This window comes from Phytophthora infestans, genomic scaffold (assembly GCF_000142945.1).
Source record: "Phytophthora infestans T30-4 supercont1.26 genomic scaffold, whole genome shotgun sequence".
Classification (NCBI taxonomy): domain Eukaryota; phylum Oomycota; class Peronosporomycetes; order Peronosporales; family Peronosporaceae; genus Phytophthora; species Phytophthora infestans.
Window position 1 is genome coordinate 1,255,477 of NW_003303733.1, and position 9,419 is coordinate 1,264,895.

The window sequence follows — 9,419 nt, forward strand, 5'->3', positions numbered from 1 at the left end:
GACAGATCAACCCTACTTTCGGTTTGCAATGGCAGACGTGAGACCCCGACCGCCGCCGTCCAAGAGACGTTACGGGAAGCTATGGTGTGAGTGACGGCATTGCGGTCGTATAAAGTGTCGGCATAGCCCACAAGACGACGAGAGAGGTCTAATAAGAAATGGGTCCATTTTGGTCGTCTGCGAGCACTTGTGCGTTTGATGGTGCGTGAAGCAGGTAGTGAGGATGCGTGGGCAGGTTGTGGCTGCGTGGTATATGCTGTAGAGGTGTTGGTTGTGCATGTAGGAGCGTGCGCAAGGTTTTTATTTGTTTTTGCGTGGTTGTTGGATTAGGACCGAGTGTAGCTCAGTTGGTAGAGCGATTGACTGTAGTGTTCTATACTGTGTTTCAGTATTCTCGGAAATCAATTGGTCGCTGGTTCGATTCCGGCCACTCGGATTTTATCATGCCGCACGCACCTTCGGCTCTCGTTCTGTTGCCTTCTCTTTTGGCTCTGTTGGCGTCTCCGTGGTCATGCTGCCATGCCTCTTTCAGTGTAGGCCTTTCATAGACACGCCAGCCAAAGAATGTGCTCATGGCCAGACTGCTTCGCCATTGGTCTTGCTTGCCGACCGACGCGAAAGCGTTGCTGTCCCTGGATCGGACCGCTCAACATTCCTGTGTGACTTGCACACTGCTGGATACGCACTTGGCTACTACAACGACATACCACCAGTGCTAGCGACGCCAGTCGTCATTGAAGTAGACAGATCAACCCTACTTTCGGTTTGCAATGGCAGACGTGGGACCCCGACCGCCGCCGTCCAAGAGACGTTACGGGAAGCCTATGGTGTGAGTGACGGCATTGCGGTCGTATAAAGTGTCGGCATAGCCCACAAGACGACGAGGGAGGTCTAATAAGAAATGGGTCCATTTTGGTCGTCTGCGAGCACTTGTGCGTTTGATGGTGCGTGAAGCAGGTAGTGAGGATGCGTGGGCAGGTTGTGGCTGCGTGGTATATGCTGTAGAGGTGTTGGTTGTGCATGTAGGAGCGTGCGCAAGGTTTTTATTTGTTTTTGCGTGGTTGTTGGATTAGGACCGAGTGTAGCTCAGTTGGTAGAGCGATTGACTGTAGTGTTCTATACTGTGTTTCAGTATTCTCGGAAATCAATTGGTCGCTGGTTCGATTCCGGCCACTCGGATTTTATCATGCCGCACGCACCTTCGGCTCTCGTTCTGTTGCCTTCTCTTTTGGCTCTGTTGGCGTCTCCGTGGTCATGCTGCCATGCCTCTTTCAGTGTAGGCCTTTCATAGACACGCCAGCCAAAGAATGTGCTCATGGCCAGACTGCTTCGCCATTGGTCTTGCTTGCCGACCGACGCGAAAGCGTTGCTGTCCCTGGCTCGGACCGCTCAACATTCCTGTGTGACTTGCACACTGCTGGATACGCACTTGGTTACTACAACGACATACCACCAGTGCTAGCGACGCCAGTCGTCATTGAAGTAGACAGATCAACCCTACTTTCGGTTTGCAATGGCAGACGTGGGACCCCGACCGCCGCCGTCCAAGAGACGTTGCGGGAAGCCTATGGTGTGAGTGACGGCATTGCGGTCGTATAAAGTGTCGGCAGAGCCCACAAGACGACGAGGGAGGTCTAATAAGAAATGGGTCCATTTTGGTCGTCTGCGAGCACTTGTGCGTTTGATGGTGCGTGAAGCAGGTAGTGAGGATGCGTGGGCAGGTTGTGGTTGCGTGGTATATGCTGTAGAGGTGTTGGTTGTGCATGTAGGAGCGTGCGCAAGGTCTTTATTTGTTTTTGCGTGGTTGTTGGATTAGGACCGAGTGTAGCTCAGTTGGTAGAGCGATTGACTGTAGTGTTCTATACTGTGTTTCAGTATTCTAATTGGTCGCTGGTTCGATTCCGGCCACTCGGATTTTATCATGCCGCACGCACCTTCGGCTCTCGTTCTGTTGCCTTCTCTTTTGGCTCTGTTGGCGTCTCCGTGGTCATGCTGCCATGCCTCTTTCAGTGTATGTTTTTCCTAGACACGCCAGCCAAAGAATGTGCTCATGGCCAGACTGCTTCGCCATTGGTCTTGCTTGCCGACCGACGCGAAAGCGTTGCTGTCCCTGGCTCGGACCGCTCAACATTCCTGTGTGACTTGCACACTGCTGGATACGCACTTGGTTACTACAACGACATACCACCAGTGCTAGCGACGCCAGTCGTCATTGAAGTAGACAGATCAACCCTACTTTCGGTTTGCAATGGCAGACGTGGGACCCCGACCGCCGCCGTCCAAGAGACGTTACGGGAAGCCTATGGTGTGAGTGACGGCATTGCGGTCGTATAAAGTGTCGGCAGAGCCCACAAGACGACGAGGGAGGTCTAATAGGAAATGGGTCCATTTTGGTCGTCTGCGACCACTTGTGCGTTTGATGGTGCGTGAAGCAGGTAGTGAGGATGCGTGGGCAGGTTGTGGTTGCGTGGTATATGTTGTAGAGGTGTTGGTTGTGCATGTAGGAGCGTGCGCAAGGTTTTATTTGTTTTTGCGTGGTTGCTAGATTAGGACCGAGTGTAGCTCAGTTGGTAGAGCGATTGACTGTAGTGTTCTATACTGTGTTTCAGTATTCTATAAAGGCAATTGGTCGCTGGTTCGATTCCGGCCACTCGGATTTTATCATGCCGCACGCACCTTCGGCTCTCGTTCTGTTGCCTTCTCTTTTGGCTCTGTTGGCGTCTCCGTGGTCATGCTGCCATGCCTCTTTCAGTGTATGCCTTTCATAGACACGCCAGCCCAAAGAATGTGCTCATGGCCAGACTGCTTCGCCATTGGTCTTGCTTGCCGACCGACACGAAAGCGTTGCTGTCCGTGGCTCGGACCGCTCAACATTCCTGTGTGACTTGCACACTGCTGGATACGCACTTGGTTACTACAGCGACATACCACCAGTGCTAGCGACGCCAGTCGTCATTGAAGTAGACAGATCAACCCTACTTTCGGTTTGCAATGGCAGACGTGGGACCCCGACCGCCGCCGTCCAAGAGACGTTACGGGAAGCCTATGGTGTGAGTGACGGCATTGCGGTCGTATAAAGTGTCGGCAGAGCCCACAAGACGACGAGGGAGGTCTAATAAGAAATGGGTCCATTTTGGTCGTCTGCGAGCACTTGTGCGTTTGATGGTGCGTGAAGCAGGTAGTGAGGATGCGTGGGCAGGTTGTGGCTGCGTGGTATATGCTGTAGAGGTGTTTGGTTGTGCATGTAGGAGCGTGCGCAAGGTTTTTATTTGTTTTTGCGTGGTTGTTGGATTAGGACCGAGTGTAGCTCAGTTGGTAGAGCGATTGACTGTAGTGTTCTATACTGTGTTTCAGTATTCTCGGAAATCAATTGGTCGCTGGTTCGATTCCGGCCACTCAGATTTTACCATGCCGCACGCACCTTCGGCTCTCGTTCTGTTGCCGTCTCTTTTGGCTCTGTTGGCGTCTCCGTGGTCATGCTGCCATGCCTCTTTCAGTGTAGGCCTTTCATAGACACGCCAGCTAAAGAATGTGCTCATGGCCAGACTGCTTCGCCATTGGTCTTGCTTGCCGACCGACGCGAAAGCGTTGCTGTCCCTGGCTCGGACCGCTCAACATTCCTGTGTGACTTGCACACTGCTGGATACGCACTTGGCTACTACAACGACATACCACCAGTGCTAGCGACGCCAGTCGTCATTGAAGTAGACAGATCAACCCTACTTTCGGTTTGCAATGGCAGACGTGGGACCCCGACCGCCGCCGTCCAAGAGACGTTACGGGAAGCCTATGGTGTGAGTGACGGCATTGCGGTCGTATAAAGTGTCGGCAGAGCCCACAAGACGACGAGGGAGGTCTAATAAGAAATGGGTCCATTTTGGTCGTCTGCGAGCACTTGTGCGTTTGATGGTGCGTGAAGCAGGTAGTGAGGATGCGTGGGCAGGTTGTGGTTGCGTGGTATATGTTGTAGAGGTGTTGGTTGTGCATGTGGGAGCGTGCGCAAGGTCTTTATTTGTTTTTGCGTGGTTGTTGGATTAGGACCGAGTGTAGCTCAGTTGGTAGAGCGATTGACTGTAGTGTTCTATACTGTGTTTCAGTATTCTCGGAAATCAATTGGTCGCTGGTTCGATTCCGGCGACTCGGATTTTATCATGCCGCACGCACCTTCGGCTCTCGTTCTGTTGCCTTCTCTTTTGGCTCTGTTGGCGTCTCCGTGGTCATGCTGCCATGCCTCTTTCAGTGTATGTTTTTCCTAGACACGCCAGCCAAAGAATGTGCTCATGGCCAGACGGCTTCGCCATTGGTCTTGCTTGCCGACCGACACGAAAGCGTTGCTGTCCGTGGCTCGGACCGCTCAACATTCCTGTGTGACTTGCACACTGCTGGATACGCACTTGGTTACTACAGTGACATACCACCAGTGCTAGCGACGCCAGTCGTCATTGAAGTAGACAGATCAACCCTACTTTCGGTTTGCAATGGCAGACGTGGGACCCCGACCGCCGCCGTCCAAGAGACGTTACGGGAAGCCTATGGTGTGAGTGACGGCATTGCGGTCGTATAAAGTGTCGGCAGAGCCCACAAGACGACGAGGGGGGTCTAATAGGAAATGGGTGCAATTTGGTCGTCTGCGAGCACTTGTGCGTTCGATGGTGCGTGAATGCAGGTAGTGAGGATGCGTGGGGCAGGTCGTGGCTGCGTGGTATATGATGTAGAAGTGTTGGTAGTGCATGTAAGGAGCGTGCGCAAGGTTTTAATTTGTTTTTGCGTGGTTGTTGGATTAGGACCGAGTGTAGCTCAGTTGGTAGAGCGATTGACTGTAGTGTTCTATACTGTGTTTCAGTATTCTCGGAAATCAATTGGTCGCTGGTTCGATTCCGGCCACTCGGATTTTATCATGCCGCACGCACCTTCGGCTCTCGTTCTGTTGCCTTCTCTTTTGGCTCTGTTAGCGTCTCCGTGGTCATGCTGCCATGCCTCTTTCAGTGTATGTTTTTCCTAGACACGCCAGCCAAAGAATGTGCTCATGGCCAGACTGCTTCGCCATTGGTCTTGCTTGCCGACCGACGCGAAAGCGTTGCTGTCCCTGGCTCGGACCGCTCAACATTCCTGTGTGACTTGCACACTGCTGGATACGCACTTGGTTACTACAACGACATACCACCAGTGCTAGCGACGCCAGTCGTCATTGAAGTAGACAGATCAACCCTACTTTCGGTTTGCAATGGTAGACGTGGGACCCCGACCGCCGCCGTCCAAGAGACGTTACGGGAAGCCTATGGTGTGAGTGACGGCATTGCGGTCGTATAAAGTGTCGGCAGAGCCCACAAGACGACGAGGGAGGTCTAATAAGAAATGGGTCCATTTTGGTCGTCTGCGAGCACTTGTGCGTTTGATGGTGCGTGAAGCAGGTAGTGAGGATGCGTGGGCAGGTTGTGGTTGCGTGGTATATGTTGTAGAGGTGTTGGTTGTGCATGTAGGAGCGTGCGCAAGGTCTTTATTTGTTTTTGCGTGGTTGTTGGATTAGGACCGAGTGTAGCTCAGTTGGTAGAGCGATTGACTGTAGTGTTCTATACTGTGTTTCAGTATTCTCGGAAATCAATTGGTCGCTGGTACGATTCCGGCCACTCGGATTTTATCATGCCGCACGCACCTTCGGCTCTCGTTCTGTTGCCTTCTCTTTTGGCTCTGTTGGCGTCTGCGTGGTCATGCTGCCATGCCTCTTTCAGTGTATGCCTTTCATAGACACGCCAGCCGAAGAATGTGCTCATGGCCAGACTGCTTCGCCATTGGTCTTGCTTGCCGACCGACGCGAAAGCGTTGCTGTCCCTGGCTCGGACCGCTCAACATTCCTGTGTGACTTGCACACTGCTGGATACGCACTTGGTTACTACAACGACATACCACCAGTGCTAGCGACGCCAGTCGTCATTGAAGTAGACAGATCAACCCTACTTTCGGTTTGCAATGGTAGACGTGGGACCCCGACCGCCGCCGTCCAAGAGACGTTACGGGAAGCCTATGGTGTGGGTGACGGCATTGCGGTCGTATAAAGTGTCGGCAGAGCCCACAAGACGACGAGGGGGGTCTAATAGGAAATGGGTCCATTTTGGTCGTCTGCGAGCACTTGTGCGTTTGATGGTGCGCGAAGCAGGTAGTGAGGATGCGTGGGCAGGTTGTGGTTGCGTGGTATATGTTGTAGAGGTGTTGGTTGTGCATGTAGGAGCGTGCGCAAGGTTTTAATTTGTTTTTGCGTGGTTGTTGGATTAGGACCGAGTGTAGCTCAGTTGGTAGAGCGATTGACTGTAGTGTTCTATACTGTGTTTCAGTATTCTCGGAAATCAATTGGTCGCTGGTTCGATTCCGGCCACTCGGATTTTATCATGCCGCACGCACCTTCGGCTCTCGTTCTGTTGCCTTCTCTTTTGGCTCTGTTGGCGTCTCCGTGGTCATGCTGCCATGCCTCTTTCAGTGTATGTTTTTCCTAGACACGCCAGCCAAAGAATGTGCTCATGGCCAGACTGCTTCGCCATTGGTCTTGCTTGCCGACCGACACGAAAGCGTTGCTGTCCGTGGCTCGGACCGCTCAACATTCATGTGTGACTTGCACACTGCTGGATACGCACTTGGTTACTACAACGACATACCACCAGTGCTAGCGACGCCAGTCGTCATTGAAGTAGACAGATCAACCCTACTTTCGGTTTGCAATGGCAGACGTGGGACCCCGACCGCCGCCGTCCAAGAGACGTTACGGGAAGCCTATGGTGTGAGTGACGGCATTGCGGTCGTAAAAAGTGTCGGCAGAGCCCACAAGACGACGAGGGAGGTCTAATAGGAAATGGGTCCATTTTGGTCGTCTGCGAGCACCTGTGCGTTTGATGGTGCGTGAAGCAGGTAGTGAGGATGCGTGGGCAGGTTGTGGTTGCGTGGTATATGTTGTAGAGGTGTTGGTTGTGCATGTAGGAGCGTGCGCAAGGTCTTTATTTGTTTTTGCGTGGTTGTTGGATTAGGACCGAGTGTAGCTCAGTTGGTAGAGCGATTGACTGTAGTGTTCTATACTGTGTTTCAGTATTCTCGGAAATCAATTGGTCGCTGGTTCGATTCCGTCCACTCGGATTTTATCATGCCGCACGCACCTTCGGCTCTCGTTCTGTTGCCGTCTCTTTTGGCTCTGTTGGCGTCTCCTTGGTCATGCTGCCATGCCTCTTTCAGTGTATGCCTTTCATAGACACGCCAGCCAAAGAATGTGCTCATGGCCAGACTGCTTCGCCATTGGTCTTGCTTGCCGACCGACGCGAAAGCGTTGCTGTCCCTGGCTCGGACCGCTCAACATTCCTGTGTGACTTGCACACTGCTGGGATACGCACTTGGTTACTACAACGACATAACCACCAGTGCTAGCGACGCCAGTCGTCATTGAAGTAGACAGATCAACCCTACTTTCGGTTTGCAATGGCAGACGTGGGACCCCGACCGCCGCCGTCCAAGAGACGTTACGGGAAGCCTATGGTGTGAGTGACGGCATTGCGGTCGTATAAAGTGTCGGCAGAGCCCACAAGACGACGAGGGAGGTCTAATAAGAAATGGGTCCATTTTGGTCGTCTGCGAGCACTTGTGCGTTTGATGGTGCGTGAAGCAGGTAGTGAGGATGCGTGGGCAGGTTGTGGTTGCGTGGTATATGTTGTAGAGGTGTTGGTTGTGCATGTAGGAGCGTGCGCAAGGTTTTTATTTGTTTTTGCGTGGTTGTTGGATTAGGACCGAGTGTAGCTCAGTTGGTAGAGCGATTGACTGTAGTGTTCTATACTGTGTTTCAGTATTCTCGGAAATCAATTGGTCGCTGGTTCGATTCCGGCCACTCGGATTTTATCATGCCGCACGCACCTTCGGCTCTCGTTCTGTTGCCTTCTCTTTTGGCTCTGTTGGCGTCTCCGTGGTCATGCTGCCATGCCTCTTTCAGTGTATGTTTTTCCTAGACACGCCAGCCAAAGAATGTGCTCATGGCCAGACGGCTTCGCCATTGGTCTTGCTTGCCGACCGACACGAAAGCGTTGCTGTCCGTGGCTCGGACCGCTCAACATTCCTGTGTGACTTGCACACTGCTGGATACGCACTTGGTTACTACAGTGACATACCACCAGTGCTAGCGACGCCAGTCGTCATTGAAGTAGACAGATCAACCCTACTTTCGGTTTGCAATGGCAGACGTGGGACCCCGACCGCCGCCGTCCAAGAGACGTTACGGGAAGCCTATGGTGTGAGTGACGGCATTGCGGTCGTATAAAGTGTCGGCAGAGCCCACAAGACGACGAGGGAGGTCTAATAAGAAATGGGTCCATTTTGGTCGTCTGCGAGCACTTGTGCGTTTGATGGTGCGTGAAGCAGGTAGTGAGGATGCGTGGGCAGGTTGTGGCTGCGTGGTATATGCTGTAGAGGTGTTGGTTGTGCATGTAGGAGCGTGCGCAAGGTTTTTATTTGTTTTTGCGTGGTTGTTGGATTAGGACCGAGTGTAGCTCAGTTGGTAGAGCGATTGACTGTAGTGTTCTATACTGTGTTTCAGTATTCTCGGAAATCAATTGGTCGCTGGTTCGATTCCGGCCACTCGGATTTTATCATGCCGCACGCACCTTCGGCTCTCGTTCTGTTGCCTTCTCTTTTGGCTCTGTTGGCGTCTCCGTGGTCATGCTGCCATGCCTCTTTCAGTGTAGGCCTTTCATAGACACGCCAGCCAAAGAATGTGCTCATGGCCAGACTGCTTCGCCATTGGTCTTGCTTGCCGACCGACGCGAAAGCGTTGCTGTCCCTGGCTCGGACCGCTCAACATTCCTGTGTGACTTGCACACTGCTGGATACGCACTTGGTTACTACAACGACATACCACCAGTGCTAGCGACGCCAGTCGTCATTGAAGTAGACAGATCAACCCTACTTTCGGTTTGCAATGGCAGGCGTGGGACCCCGACCGCCGCCGTCCAAGAGACGTTACGGGAAGCCTATGGTGTGAGTGACGGCATTGCGGTCGTAAAAAGTGTCGGCAGAGCCCACAAGACGACGAGGGAGGTCTAATAGGAAATGGGTCCATTTTGGTCGTCTGCGAGCACCTGTGCGTTTGATGGTGCGTGAAGCAGGTAGTGAGGATGCGTGGGCAGGATGTGGTTGCGTGGTATATGTTGTAGAGGTGTTGGTTGTGCATGTGGGAGCGTGCGCAAGGTCTTTATTTGTTTTTGCGTGGTTGCTGGATTAGGACCGAGTGTAGCTCAGTTGGTAGAGCGATTGACTGTAGTGTTCTATACTGTGTTTCAGTATTCTCGGAAATCAATTGGTCGCTGGTTCGATTTCGGCCACTCGGATTTTATCATGCCGCACGCACCTTCGGCTCTCGTTCTGTTGCCGTCTCTTTTGGCTCTGTTGGCGTCTCC

The 9,419-nt window shown here is 52.7% G+C and overlaps 1 non-coding gene across 1 annotated transcript; it reads left to right on the top strand.

Moving 5' to 3' along the window:
* Positions 1 to 1,818: 1,818 nt before the first annotated feature.
* PITG_27751 lies at positions 1,819 to 1,914 on the top strand. Its single transcript has one exon. It is a non-coding gene; the product is annotated as a tRNA-Tyr (tRNA).
* The last annotated feature ends 7,505 nt before the right edge of the window (positions 1,915 to 9,419 follow it).